Source organism: Saccopteryx bilineata, chromosome 3 (assembly GCF_036850765.1).
Source record: "Saccopteryx bilineata isolate mSacBil1 chromosome 3, mSacBil1_pri_phased_curated, whole genome shotgun sequence".
In the NCBI taxonomy this organism is placed as follows: Eukaryota; Metazoa; Chordata; class Mammalia; order Chiroptera; family Emballonuridae; genus Saccopteryx; species Saccopteryx bilineata.
In genome coordinates, this window is record NC_089492.1 from 45,911,421 (window position 1) to 45,927,895 (window position 16,475).

Genomic DNA, 16,475 nt, shown 5'->3' on the forward strand with positions numbered 1-16,475 from the left:
ATTTTTTAGTGCCTCTCGCTAAAGGGGCGGGGGCAACTTCTGATTGATAGAGCCTCCATATTCAGGGATAAACGCTAACAAGAAGGACTTGGCAGATAATAAGGTCTATACTACACTAGTCGCAAGCAGAGACTAGTGCCTCTTCTTCCCTGCAAAAACAGGCTACAAAGTGTGGAAAGCCTGGGTTGAGAGGTCCAACTAAATGATAGGCGCTGAACAGTCACCTTGACAACAATTGACTCCCACCCCTGCCTGATTACACTGGAGGCCCAGACTCTCAGAGCCTTTCCCAAAGCCTTGCACTGAGTGGGGATAGAGTGGGGATTTCCCAGCTCTTTGAGCCTCTTACTCCCCAGGTAGAAGCAGTTGCAGCCTTATAGCTGGATCACCAGGCTGCTAATTCAGAAAGGGGGGACTAGGAGAGAGAATCCAGGAAAGCAAACTCTCTCATCATTGGACCCTGCAAACGCCAACAAGCCTTTACTTCCAGCAAGACTAAAGCCAATTATATGACATTGCCATAGAATCCCATCAACTGCAAATCCCTACCTAAGAGTGACACAGGGGCAGAGCCTGGGGTACAGAGTCACCGACTAGGAAGAGGGAGAGAAAAGAAAAAGGAAGAAGTTAACCTCTCAAAATCAAGAAAAACCCACAGACTTTACAACTTGATCCACTAATTTTTTGTTGTTGTTATTGTTGTTGTCGTTTGTTTCTTCTATCTTTTTGCCTTTATTTCCTCCACCTCGGTCCTTCTATTCTCTGCCCATCTTATGCTTCCCCTTTCTTGAACTACACTACCCATGAGTGTTGCATTTTATTTTTCTTCTTCATCCTCACCCTCCTTTAAGGTTATACTCCAAAACACTTAACTCTCACTCTCTCCTCTTTTGTTTTTTTTTTTGTCTTGCTTTATTTTGTTTTTTTCTCCTCCTATTTTATTTCTTCCTTCGTTTTTCTCTTTTTCTTATTTTTTCCTTTCTATTCGTATTTTCTTTTCTCATTTTACTTTCCTCCCATATAATCCTCAATCACGAACAAATTAGTTAATTTGGGACTCAAGGCTTTTTTTTGGCTTTATTTCTCTTTTTTGCTTTTGTTTTTATTTTTTTTCTCTTGTTTGTTTATTTTTGTGGCATTTTGGGTCCTCCCAACCCAAAGACTCCATTGTATTTAGTCTTCGCTCCACTTAATACAACAGATTTTTACTTATTATTTTTATTTTTTCTTCTTTATTATTCTTTTTTGGTCCTTTTTTCTGATTCCCTCTTATCCCTCTCATTATATCTCTTAGTTGACCATCACTTACAAGCAAATCATCTTATCCTTGTCTAAGATTTTTTTCTTTTTCTTTTTTTTTTTTTTTGCATTTAGTAGGTCCCTACTCCCTTTTTTTGCCCCTTGAACTCTTCACCCCAAATCAGGCCCTCCATTATAGGCATGATATTTCCCTGAGGAGGGGAGAGGAGGGAAAGAGAAGAGAGAAAAAAAGGGGGAAATAATAAATTATTACTGTTTTTTTTTGTGGGGTGTTTTACCCTTTTTTTTTTTCTTTTTTCTTTTTACTCTTTATTAATTCTAATTAGTGCTATCAATAAGACCACCCTCAGATGCCGATAAGAAAGAGGAAATCGAATATTATGGATACAAAAGAAAGAGAGGTAACACAAATAGATGTGGAAAAATCTATGGAGAAAAGACTTAACATATTGGAAGCCTCGGAGCTAAATGACAGAGAATTTAAAATAGAAATCTTAAAAATACTCAGAGATATACAAGAAAACACAGAAAGGCAATATAGGGAGATCAGAAAACAACTCAATGAACACAAGGAATATATTACCAAGGAAATTGAAACTATAAAAACAAATCAAACAGAAATGAAAAACTCAATTCACGAGCTGAAAAACGAGGTACAAGCTTAGCTAACAGAACAGCCCAGATTGAAGATAGGATTAGTGAAATAGAAGACAAACAACTTGAGGCACAACAGAGAGAAGAAGAAAGAGACTCAAAAATAATAAAAAACGAGAAAGCCCTACAGGAATTGTCTGACTCCATCAGAAAGAATAACATAAGAATAATAGGTATATCAGAGGGAGAAGAGAAAGAAAATGGAATGGAGAATATACTCAAACAAATAATAGACGAGAACTTCCCAAGCCTGTGGAAGGAACTAAAGCCTCAAATTCAAGAAGCAAACAGAACACCAAGTTTTCTTAACCCCAACAAACCCACTCCAAGGCACATCATAATAAAGATGACACAAATCAATGACAAAGAAAAAATTCTCAAGGCAGCCAGGGAAAAGAAGAGTACAACATATAAAGGAAGGCCTATTAGATTATCAGATTTCTCAGCAGAAACTCTACAAGCTAGAAGAGAGTGGACCCCAATATTTAAAGCCCTGAAAGAGAGGAACTTTCAGCCAAGAATACTATACCCATCAAAGCTATCCTTCAAGTATGAAGGAGATATAAAAACATTCACAAATACAGAAAAGATGAGAGAATTTATCAACAGAAAGCCCCCACTCCAGGAAATACTAAGGGGGATTTTCCAACCAGATTCAAAGAACAAAAGAAAACAACACCACAAGTAACAGCTCCACCAAGAACACAATAAAACCAAACTTAAACTGTGACAACAAAGGAAAAAAAGGGGGGAGAGGATGGAGATTAACAGTAGCAAAGGATGATGAAGTGCAGAAATACTTATAAGATAGGGTACTACAATGAATATGGTAGGTACCCTTTTCATTACTTAATGGTAACCACCCTTGAAAAAACCACCACAAAAACACTTGACTTAAAAAAGGTAGCAACAGAGGAAAGAAGTATGGAACACAAACAAACAAAAACAAATGATAGAAAAACAAAAGAGAAGAATCAAACTAGATACAAAACTAACAGAAAGCAATTTATAAAATGGCAGTAGGGAACCCACAAGTGTCAATAATTACACTAAATGTAAATGGATTAAACTTACCAATAAAAAGACACAGAGTAGCAGAATGGATTAAAAAAGAAAATCCAACTATATGCTGCCTACAAGAAACACATCTAAGCAACAAGGATAAAAACAAATTCAAAGTGAAAGGCTGGAAAACAATACTCCAAGCAAACAACACCCAAAAAAAAGCAGGTGTAGCAATACTCATATCGGATAATGCTGACTACAAGACAGAAAAAGTACTCAGAGACAAAAATGGTCATTTCATAATGATTAAGGGGAAGTTGAATCAAGAAGACATAACAATCCTTAATATATATGCACCAAACCAAGGAGCACCAAAATATATAAGACAGCTACTTATTGACCTTAAAACAAAAACTAACAAAAATACAATCATACTTGGAGACCTCAATACACCGCTGACGGCTCTAGATCGGTCATCCAAACAGAGAATCAATAAAGATATAGTGGCCTTAAACGAAATACTAGAACACCTGGATATGATAGACATCTACAGGACACTTCATCCCAAAGCGACAGAGTATACATTTTTCTCTAGTGTACATGGAACATTCTCAAGAATTGACCATATGTTGGGCCACAAAGACAATATCAGCAAATTTAGAAAAATTGAAATTGTACCAAGCATATTTTCTGATCATAAAGCCTTGAAACTAGAATTCAACTGCAAAAAATAGGGGGAAAAACCCACAAAAATGTGGAAACTAAACAACATACTTCTAAAAAATGAATGGGTCAAAGAAGAAATAAGTGCAGAAATCAAAAGATATATACAGACAAATGAAAATGAAAATACGACATATCAGAATCTCTGGGATGCAGCAAAAGCAGTAATAAGAGGAAAGTTCATATCACTTCAGGCCTATATGAACAAACAAGAGAGAGCCGAAGTAAACCACTTAACTTCACACCTTAAGGAACTAGAAAAAGAAGAACAAAGACAACCCAAAACCAGCCGAAGAAAGGAGATAATAAAAATCAGAGCAGAAATAAATGAAATAGAGAACAGAAAAACTATAGAAAAAATCAATAAAACAAGGAGCTGGTTCTTTGAAAAGATCAACAAAATTGACAAACCCTTGGCAAGACTCATCAAGGAAAAAAGACACAGGACTCAAATAAATAAAATCCAAAATGAAAGAGGAGAGATCACCACAGACATCATAGAAATACAAAGAATTATTGTAGAATACTATGAAAAATTATATGCCACCAAATACAACAATCTAGAAGAAATGGATAAATTCCTAGAACAATACAACCTTCCTAGACTGAGTCATGAAGAAGCAGAAAGCCTAAACAGACCAATCAGCAGGGAGGAAATAGAAAAAACTATTAAAAACCTCCCCAAAAATAAAAGTCCAGGCCCAGACGGTTATACTAGTGAATTCTATCAAACATTCAAAGAAGACTTGGTTCCTATTCTACTCAAAGTCTTCCAAAAAATTGAAGAAGAAGCAATACTTCCAAACACATTTTATGAGGCCAACATAACCCTCATACCAAAACCTGGCAAGGATGGCACAAAGAAAGAAAACTACAGACCAATATCTCTAATGAATACAGATGCTAAAATACTAAACAAAATACTGGCAAACCGAATACAACAACATATTAAAAAAATAATACATCATGATCAAGTGGGATTCATCCCAGAATCTCAAGGATGGTTCAACATACGCAAAACGGTTAACGTAATACACCATATCAACAAAACAAAGAACAAAAACCACATGATCTTATCAATAGATGCAGAAAAGGCTTTTGATAAAATACAACACAATTTTATGTTTAAGACTCTCAACAAAATGGGTATAGAAGGAAAATATCTCAACATGATAAAGGCCATATATGATAAACCATCAGCCAACATCCTATTAAACGGCATAAAACTGAGGACTTTCTACCTTAAATCAGGAACAAGACAGGGTTGTCCACTCTCTCCACTCTTATTCAACTGGTGCTAGAAGTTCTGACCAGAGCAATCAGACAAGACAAAGAAATAAAAGGCATCCATATCAGAAAAGAAGAAGTAAAGGTATCACTTTTTGCTGATGATATGATCCTATACATCGAAAACCTGAAGGACTCCACCCAAAGATTATTAGAAACAATAAACCAATACAGTAAGGTCGCAGGATACAAAATTAACATACAAAAGTCCATAGCCTTTCTATATGCCAACAATGAAGTATTAGAAAACGAACTCAAAAAAATTATCCCCTTTACGATTGCAACAAAAAAAATAAAATACCTAGGAATAAACATAACAAAGAACATAAAGGACCTATATAATGAAAATTACAAAGCATTGTTAAGGGAAATCGAAAAAGATACAATGAGATGGAAAAATATTCCTTGTTCTTAGATAGGAAGAATAAATATAATCAAAATGGCCATATTACCCAAAGCAATATACAAATTTAATGCAATTCCCATCAAAATCCCTATGAGATTTTTTAAAGAAATGGAACAAAAAATCATCAGATTTATATGGAACTATAAAAAACCCCGAATAGCCAAAACAATCCTAAGGAAAAAGAATGAAGCTGGGGGCATTACAATACCTGACTTTAAACTATATTATAGGGCCACGATAATCAAAACAGCATGGTATTGGCAGAAAAATAGACACTCAGACCAATGGAACAGAATAGAAAGCCCAGAAATAAAACCACATATATATGGTCAAATAATCTTTGATAAAGGGGCCAACAACACACAATGGAGAAAAGAAAGCCTCTTCAACAAATGGTGTTGGGAAAACTGGAAAGCCACATGCAAAAGAATGAAACTCGACTACAGCCTGTCCCCGTGTACTAAAATTAATTCAAAATGGATCAAAGACCTAAATATAAGACCTGAAACAATAAAGTACATAGAAGAAGACATAGGTACTAAAATCATGGACCTGGGTTTTAAAGAACATTTTATGAACTTGACTCCAATGGCAAGAGAAGTGAAGGCAAAGATAAATGAATGGGATTACATCAGAATTAAAAGTTTTTGCTCAGCAAGAGAAACTGATATCAAAATAAACAGACAGCCAACTATATGGGAACTGATATTTTCAAACGACAGCTCAGATAAGGGCCTAATATCCAAAATTTACAAAGAACTCATAAAACTCAACAACAAACATACAAACAATCCAATAAAAAAATGGGAAGAGGACATGAACAGACACTTCTCCCAGGAAGAGATACAAATGGCCAACAGATATATGAAAAGATGCTCAGCTTCATTAGTTATTAGAGAAATGCAAATCAAAACTACAATGAGATACCACCTCACTCCTGTTAGATTAGCTATTATCAACAAGACGGGTAATAGCAAATGTTGGAGAGGCTGTGGAGAAAAAGGAACCCTCATTCACTGTTGGTGGGACTGTAAAGTAGTCCAACCGTTATGGAGGAAAGTATGGTGGTTCCTCAAAAAACTGCAAATAGAACTACCTTATGACCCAGCAATCCCTCTACTGGGTATATACCCCAAAACCTCAGAAACATTGATACGTGAAGACACATGTAGCCCCATGTTCATTGCAGCACTGTTCACAGTGGCCAAGACATGGAAACAACCAAAAAGCCCTTCAATAGAAGACTGGATAAAGAAGATGTGGCACATATACACTATGGAATACTATTCAGCCATAAGAAATGATGACATCAGATCATTTACAGCAAAATGGTGGGATGTTGATAACATTATAAGGAGTGAAATAAGCAAATCAGAAAAAAACAAGAACTACATGATTCCATACATTGGTGGAACATAAAAATGAGACTAAGAGACATGGACAAGAGTGTGGTGGTTACCAAGGGTGGGGGGGGGGGGAGGACATGGGAGGGAGGGAGGGAGAGAGTTAGGGGGAGGGGGAGGGGCACAGAGAACTAGATAGAGGGTGATGGAGGACAATCTGACTTTGGGCGAGGGGTTTGCAACATAATTTGATGACAAAATAACCTAGACATGTTTTCTTTGAATATATGTACCCTGATTTATTAATGTCATCTCATTACCATTAATAAAAATTTATTAAAAAAAACAAAAAAAAAAACTTATGCACAGCAAAAAAAAAAAAAAAAAAAAAAAAAAGGAAACCAACTGGGAGAAGATATTTGCAAACAACAACTCCAACAACAGTTTAATATTCAAAATATATAAAGAACTCATACAACTCAACATCAAGAAAAAATCCAATTAAAAAATTGGCAGAAGATCTGGACACTTTCCCCAAGAAGACATACAAATAGCCAGCAGATATATGAAAAGATGCTCAACTTCACTAGCTATTAGGGAAATGCAAATCAAAACTACACTGAGATATCATCTCACACCTGTTAGAATGGCTATTATCAATAAGGCAAGTAATAAGTGTTGGATAGGTTGTGGAGAAAAAGGAACCCTCATTCACTGCTGATGCGAATGCAAACTGGGACTGCCAGTATGGAAAACAGTATTGAGGCTCCTCAAAAAATTAAGAATAGAGTTACCATATGACCCAGCAACCTCTTTTCTGGGTATCTACCCCACAAAATTTGAAAACATTTATTTGCAAAAATATTTGCTCCCCTATGTCCATTGCAGTATTATTCATAGTGGCCAAGACATAGAAACAACTAAATTGTCCCTTGATAGATGACTGAAGGTGTGGTTACATCTGTACAATGGAATACTACTCAGCCACAAGAGAAGAAGTACTGCAATTTGTGACAACATGGATGGATTTTGCGAGTATCCTGCTGAGCTAAATGAGTCAGAAAAAGTCAAGAACTATATGATTTCACTCGTATGCAGATATAAAATTGAAAGCAACAAGAAAAACAAGGAAACAAAAACTCATAGACACAGACAATGGCATAGTGGTTAACAGAAGGAAGGGGTAAGAGGTAGTAATGGGCAAAAGCATCAAATATATGGTGACAGAAGATTTGACTTTGGATGATGAGCACATAATATTCAGATAATGTACTCTAAAATTGTACACTTGAAACCTATATAATTTATATAATTTTAGTGTCACCTCAATACATTTATTTATTTTTCTTTGTGACAGGGACAGAGTCAGAGAGAGGGACAGACAGACAGGAAGGGAGAGAGACGAGAAGCATCGATTCTTTGTTGTGGTTCCTTGGTTGTTCATTGATTGCTTTCTCGTGTGTGCCTTGATCAGGGGGCTACAGCGGACCAAGTGGCCCCTTGCTTGAGCCAGCGACCTTGAGCTCAAGCTGGTGAACTTAGCTCAGGCCGGATGGGCCCGCGCTCGAGCTGACGGCCTTGGGGTCTTGAACCTGGGTCCTCTGCGTCCCAGTCAAACGCTCTATCCACTGCCACCACTTGGTCAGGCTCAATACATTTAATTTTAAAACTACCTCAAAAAAAAAAAAAAGAATTTGTTAGAATAATCAAGCAAAGGGGAGAACATAGGCAAATTTGGAGAAACCACAGAAATGATTAGAAATGCTTTAACATTAGCTAATCTGTCTGTATTCCCAGTAGCTGGTAAGTCTAAGAAGTCAAGATTCAAACAGAGAAGATATCAATGTGTCTGGCTGGTTATAAAACTCAGTGCTGGCCGGGTTAAGTACAGGCTTCAGCTTGCTGGGACAGATGAGATGAGCCTGGTGTGAATTAAATTGTGTCCCCTACACAAAAATATGTTGAAGTCCTAAGTGCCAGTATCTTAGAATGTGGCCTTATTTGGAGATAAGGCCTTTATAGAAGCAATGAAGTTAAAATGAGGTCATTGGGGTAGGCCCTATTCCAGCACATTTTGTGTTCTTATAAAAAGGGGAAATTTGGAGACAGACAAGCACAGAGGTAGAATGCCATGGTACTATGAAGGCAAAGATGTGGTGATGTTTCTACAAGCCAAGTAATACCAAAGATTGCCAGCAAACCCTCAGAAATTAGGAGAGAAGCTGGGGACAGATTTTCTCTTACAGCCCTCAGAAGGAACCAACCCTGAGGACACCTATATCTCAGACTTCTAGCTTCCAGAACTTTGAGACGATGAATTTCTGTTGTTTAAGCCACACAGTTTCTGGACTTTTGTTAGGATATGTCAAGCAAACAGGAGTTTGGAGACAGCCCCTGGTCTCAAATGATTTCCCTGCTGCCTCATGTTGAGATATGAAAATGTTGAGAGCAGCTGGTGTCTCTGTTGGTCATTTCTCTTAACAGAGAACCTCAGGGAATCCTCTCTCCACCTGCAGGCAGACAACCAGTGGTATACCCAGATATCAAGTCCTCCAGAAGAGCCTTTCTGTTCACCTCCTGGGAGTCATGTTAAGGATGCCTCCCAACAATGAAGGGCTGATGCTAACTGGCAGGGTCTGTCTGTGAATATCTGTCTCTATGTATCTATGTATCTATGTATCTATGTATCTATGTATCTATGTATCTATGTATCTATGTATCTATCTATCTATCTATCTATCTATCTATCTATCTATCTATCTATCTATCTATCTATCTTATCTATCTCCCTACCTACTATCTGTCTATTTTTTTTCCTTTTGTTGGCAGAAAATCAATGTCTACATGGATGGGAAAGGCGCTATGTAGCCTTTTTAGACCCCAAATAAAGCTTTTCTCTGTTGAATGATTATATACACAAACACACACATGAGAAAACTGTTCATGGTCTATCCTGCCCCCATTCCCCCAAACTTTGCTTTTTTTCTTGGGGGATTGGAAGGCAGAAGGGATAGGGGAAGAGAGAAAAAGGACACCCAAGGGCTCTGCAGAAACAGGCCAGTAGGCCAAGCAGCCACCAGATGCTCCTCTCCTCTGTTCACTTTACCCATCTCATGTGACAGTCTAGGTTGCCTTGAGGATATGGGGCATTTTTTAAAGCAAATTGAGGACTCGCTGCTACTAAGCATCTCTGTTGCTTCTGTTCTGTTGATGGTTGTTCATTTTTACTATTTACCCCTCAGCATAACCAGGTGTTAACCCCACTTTTAAGAGTCTGAATCTGAAACCCAGTAATTTACTTTGGGAGACCTGAATGAGAGGCTTGGAGACTGGGCTATGGCAATGCTGAAAAGCTCACTCTGTGCCCAGAATCCACAGCACATCAATTATGAAGGTCCCAGAAAGAAGTGTGTGCTAAGTAGGCATAGAGACTGTTTCCTGGGTAGGGAAATTTGCACTTCCTTTTACATTTACCCAAAAATAATGCTATAGGTAGATTTTTAAGAGTTAGTGTCAAAGATGATAATGATGGTAATGAGGCAAAGGTGTATGGAAACTGATGGTAAGCCATTTGCAGGATATGGAGCTCTATACTGTACCAAGCTCATGGAAAACACAAACATGTTCCTTTTTTTAGGGGTCTAAAGTCTAAATTGGAAGATCAAATTAAACTCATCTGAAACAAGTTGAAAACTGATATTTCTCTAAATTTAAAATGGCTTTATTCAAGATTTATTGATAATAAGGACAGAGACCACTCAAACTGTCTCAAGACAATAGGGATTCAGCCTGACCAGGTGGTGGCACAATGGATGGAGCGTCAGCCTGGGATGCTGAGGACCAAGGTTTGAAACTCTGAGGTCGTTGGCTTGAGCGCGGGTTTATCGGGCTTGAGCATGGAGTCACTAGCTTGAGTGTGGGATCATAGATATGACCCTATGGTGTCTGGCTTGGGCCCAAAGGTTACTGGCTTGAAGCCCAGGGTTGCGGGCTTGAGCAAGGGGTCGCTGATTTGGCTGGGGCTCCCTGATCAAGGCACGTGTGGGAGAGCAATCAGTGAACAGCTAGGGTTCTGCAGCTGTGAGTTGATGCTTCTCTTTCCTTTCCTGTCTGTCTGTCTGTCTCAAGAAAGAAAGAAAGAAAGAAAGAAAGAAAGAAAGAAAGAAAGAAAGAAAGAAAGAAAGAAAAGAAAGAAAGAAAGAAAGAAAGAAAGAAAGAAAGAAAGAAAGAAAGAAAGAAAGAAAGAAACAATAGATATAGGGATTTATTGTAAGAGTCAATGTTGTTGGTGCTGGACTTAAGACAGTTCTGAGGACTGGTGAGTCTTCTCCACCTCACTTCTAACTTACAAAGGGCTTTAACCTGCTCTGAGTCGACCTCAAGGCATTCTTTCTATCTTAAGTACCACCTGAAGTGGTATATTTATTCTGTATCTGGTAGTTGTTTGGTAGTTCTTTTTATATTTGAATGATCTAGCTTGTAGGCCTGTGTGAGCTTATATTTTGGATATCCTTAAGTCATTTGCCATCCCTGAAGGTCCATTCAGCTGTGGCCAGGAGTTGTGGGTCACAAGACCATCTAAAGGGCTATAGATAGATAGACACCTAAAATAAATCCAGTATGGGAGCTACTGATTATAAAGTTAACTGAATGTCATTAAAAAGATAAAACTCTGAACTAGAGAGAGTAGTGAGATGGCTGGGGGTTCAACATATGACATTTGAGTCATGGGAGAGAGAAGGAAAACTGAAGTGCAGGACTGAGTACTGTGGAAGATTATAGTAGTATTCACAATTATTTGTTTCCCTTCCCTATGGAAGGGTTATACATCCCTACACAGACGACATCAAACTTGGATGTGTGACTTTGCTAATAAAATATGAGTTAAAGGGATGTATGTTATTCCTAGGCAAAAACTTTGATTGCTATCTCATGGATCACCATACTCCCTCTTCCCTTCGCATTGAGAACAACACTCTCCTAAATAGGGAATGTTCCATCAGCTTGGTCTCAGAATGAAAACAACTTGGAGTAGAGCCAGAGTAAGTCCCTGATGCACAATGATGTAAGCATGAAGTAAACTTTGTTGTGCTAAGCAAAAAAAAAAAAAAAAAAAAAAAAAAAAAAAAAATTAATCAATGAACAACTAAGGTGCTGCAACAAAGAATTTATGCTTCTCATCTCTCTCCCTTCCTGTCTGTCTGTCCCTATCTGTCCCTTTCTCTGTCTCTCTCTGTCTCTGTCACACAAAAAAAAGAAATATATAATTCATTCATATTACTTTATCTTTAAAACCAAAGAACAGGAGTTTTGTTTTGAATAACATATGCTCCAACAATTACCTTTTTTGAAAATAGTACTTTGGTTCTAAAAGGTATAGTAGAAATGGTAATTATGTATTTTTGTATTCTTGTCATTCAGCAAACAAATTAAAGAAACTTATTGAAAAGCTGATAATGTTTCAGGCACTTTGCTAGATGTTCTAAACTTGGAGGTGGAAGATATTTCCTTGTTCTCAAAAGGTTTTTCCATCTTATTGGGGGTGGGGCAGAAAAAAAATAGAACATGGTGCAATAAGACTGAGAGAAAACATTTGCACAGAGTTTGAGGGGAATCCAGAAAAAAGGATGTAATTTAGAACAGGATGGTCAGTGATTTTCTACAACAGATAACAAACTCAGCGTTGACTAATAATATTATAACAATAAAAAATAATATAGCCCTGGCCAGTTGGCTCAGTGGTAGAGCATCAACCTGGCGTGCAGGAGTCCCGGGTTCGATTCCCGCCAGGGCACATAGGTGAAACGCCCATCTGCTTCTCCACTCCTCCCTCTCTCCTTCCTCTCTGTCTCTCTCTTCCCCTCCCGCAGCTGAGGCTCCATTGGAGAAAAGTTGGCCCGGGTGCTGAGGATGGCTCTGTGGCCTCTGCCTCAGGCGCTAGAGTGGCACTGGTTGCAACAGAGCAATGCCCCAGATGGGCAGAGCATCGCCCCCTGGTGGGTGTGCTGGGTGGATCCCGGTTGGGAGCATGCGGGAGTCTGTCTGACTGCATTCCCGTTTCTGGCTTCGGAAAAATACAAATAATAATAATAATAATAATATTAACAGTCATTATTCATTGAACACTCATAATATGCCAGCTTTCATGTCATTGTATCTTTCCAAAAATCCTGTGATAAATATTATTATTTTCATGTACTAGATAAGAAAAGTGTTTTTAGAAACACTTCATTACAGATATACTTTATTTTATTGTACTTAGCTGATATTGAGTTTTACAAAAGAAAGGCTTGTGTGGTACCTTTCATGGAGCAAATATATCAGTGATTTTTTTTCTAACAGCATTTGCTCACCTTATGTCTCCATCATGTCACATTTTGGCAATCCTTACAATATTTCAAACTTTATTGTTATTATTTTGTTATATCAATCTGTTAGCAGTGATATTTGATATTATTGTAATTTTTTTCAGGGAACCATAAACCATACACATATAAGATAGTGAACTTTAATTAATAAGTGTTATGTGTGTTCTCACTCCTTCAATGACTAGCTCTTCTCTTATCTCTCTTCCCCTGCTCAGACCTCTTTATTTCAAGAAATACAACAATATTAATGTTAAATTAATTAATACCTTACAATGACCTAAGTGTTCAAGTAAAAGAAAAAGCCATGCATATCTCACTTTAAATTAAAGTCTAGAAATGATTAAGCTTAATGAGGAAGGCATATCACAAATTGAGATGTAGCCAAGTTGTGAATGAAAAGAAAAAGTTATTGAAGAATATCAAAAGTGCTTCTGATATAGAAAAAGTTTTACTATATTGAGTAGAAGATAAAACCAGCCATAATATTTCTTTTAAACAAAAGCATGATCCAGAACAAGACCTTGAGTTTCAGTTCTATGAAAGCTGAGAGGAGTGAGGAAGCTGCAGAAAGAAACTTGGAAATTAGCATAATCTGGCTCATGAGGTTTAAGGAAAGAATCCATCTATATAATATAAAAGTGCAAGGTGAAGCAACAAGTACTGATGTAGAAACTGCAGCAACTTGTCCAGAACATCTAGTTAAAATTATCAGTGAAGATGGCTACACTAAACAACAGATTTTTAAAGTAGATGAAATAGCCTTATATTGGAAGAAGATACCATCTAGAAATTGAATAGCTAGAGAGAAGCCAATGCCTGGCTTTAAAGTGTTAAAGAACAAGATAACCCTTGTTAGGAGCTAAGGTAGCTGGTGACTTTAAGTTAAAGCCAATGCTTCTTTTCCATTCTGAAAATCCTAGGATCCTTAAAGAATTCTAATAAATCTACTCTGTATGTGTTCTATAAATGAAACAACAAAGCTGGATGACAGCACATCTGTTTACAACATGGTTTACTGAGTATTTTAAGATCACTGTTGAGACCTACTCATCAGAAAAGATTTTTCAAAATTGTCCATTAACAATTCACCTGTCATCCAAGACCTCTGGTGGAGAGGTAAAATTATATTAATTTTGTTTTCATGCCTGCTAACATAACATTCATGTGCAGCCCATAGATCAAGGAGTAATTTTGACTTTCAAGTCTTATTATTTAATACATTTTATAAGTCTATAGCTGCTGTAGATAGTGATTTCTCTGATTAATCTGGGTAAAGTAAATTCAAAACCTTATGAAAAGGAGACACCATTCTAGATTCCATTAAAAACATTTGTGATTTATGGGAAGAGGTCAAAATATCAACATTAACAGGAGTTTGAAGAAACTGATTCCAATCATCCTGAATCACTTGCAGGTTAAAGACTTTAGTAGAGGAAGTAACTACAGATGTGGTGGAAACAGCAAGCGAACTAGAATTAGAAATAGAGCTGAAGATATACTGAATTGCTGCAATCTCATGATCAAACTTCAACAAATGAGCAGTTGCTTCTTATGTATGAGCAAAGAAAGTGGGTTCTTGAGATGAAATATACTCCGGGTAAAGATGTTATAAGAGAATTGTTGAAATGATAACAAAGGATTTAGACTATTACATCAACTTAATTGAGAAAGCAGTGGCAGTGTTTGAGAGGATTGACTCCAATTTTGAAATAAATCTTACTGTAGATAAACTGCTATCAAATAGAATTGTATACTATAAAGAAATTATTTATGAAAGAAATAATCAACATAGTAAACTTCACTGTTGTCTTCTTCTTATTATTATTTTTATTCAGTGAGAGGAGGCAGAGACAGACTCCCGCATGCACCCCAACTGGGATCCACCTGGCAAGCCCACTAGAGGGCAATGCTCTGCCCATCTGGGGCATTGCTCTGTTGCTCAGCACAAGAGCTCTTTTTACAGCCTAAGGTGAAGGCCATGAAGCCATCCTCAGAGCCCAGGGATAACTCACTGCAATCGAGCCACAGTTGTAGGAGCGGGAGAGAGAGAGAAGTGAGAGGGAGAGGGATGCAGAAGCAGATGGGTGCTTCTCCTGTGTGCCCTGACTGGGAATCAAACCCAGGACATCCACACACCAGACAAATGCTCTACCACTGAGCCAACCAGCCAGGTCCCCCTGTTGTCTTATTTTAAGAAATTACCACAGCCACCTCAACTTTAGCTACCACTACTCTGATCAGTGCAGCCATCAACATCAAAGCAAGATTCTCCGCCAGCAAAAAGATTGACTTGCTGATGGCTCACATAATGTTTAGCATATTGTTAAGCAATTAAGTATTTTTAAATTAAGGTATGTACATTATTTTTTAGACATAATGTTATTGCCCACTTAGAAGACTATATTATAGTGTAAACATAAATTTTATTTGTACTGGGAAACCAAAAAAATCATGTGACTTGCTTTATTGTGATAGTCACTATTGCAGTGGTCTAGAACCAAACCTACAATATATAATATTTGAGTTATGTCTGTAGTAACTTTCTCAAGATTGTGCCAGCAATAAGTGACAGAATTAAAACCTGGGAGCAAGTGGTAAGGCCAACTCAAAGAAAACATACTCTAAATGCATAACAGAGCATGGCAAGGCAGCAATTAATGTGACTGAATCAGGTATGCTTTGGGAGATGATAAAAGTGGTTTGATATAATGTTGGAAAAAAAACCCAACAGGTCAGATCATGATGAAAAAGGGTCAATTAAGGATTTTTAAATTTATACTGAAATTTTGATCTGAATGTTTCAAAGTATTGTTAATTATCTAGATCTGCACAGAAATTAGTAAAAATGTTTGAGATATAAGGTGTTTTTTTTCTTTATTAATTTCACACTCCTTAGAGTAGAAACCAATTTAAACAAGTGTTTCATTTCAGAATTGAGTGGGACTCATGAGCATAGATAAAAGTGAAGTGTTTATCAGGGGAAGGGGGTCAGGGAAGAAAAAAGAGGGACAAATATATACCCCATATAGGTGGGATATAAAACTGAATCTCATCGACACAGATACAAGTGAAATGGTTACCAGGGAAGGGGGTGGGGAAGAGGGGAGCAAAGAGGGACTGATATATGGTGATAAAAAATAATTTGATTTTGGGTTTGGGGCACACAACACAATCAATGGTTGAAATACTATACAGATGTTCACTTGAAACGTATGTACTCTTATTGATCAAAGTCACCATGTTAAAGTTAATTTTCTAAATAATTTTTTTTTAAAAAAATGGGGAGAGGTCTTGAACAGACAATTCTCCCAAGAAGACATACAAATGACCAACAGAGATATGAAAAGATGCTCATCTTCACTAGCTATTAGAGAAATGCAAATCAAAACTACAATGAGATACCACCTCATACCTGTTAGATTGGCTATT

The 16,475-nt window shown here is 37.3% G+C and overlaps 1 pseudogene; it reads left to right on the top strand.

The window, feature by feature from the left end:
• Positions 1-7,696: 7,696 nt before the first annotated feature.
• Positions 7,697-15,343, top strand: LOC136329766 (tigger transposable element-derived protein 1-like; annotated as a pseudogene).
• The last annotated feature ends 1,132 nt before the right edge of the window (positions 15,344-16,475 follow it).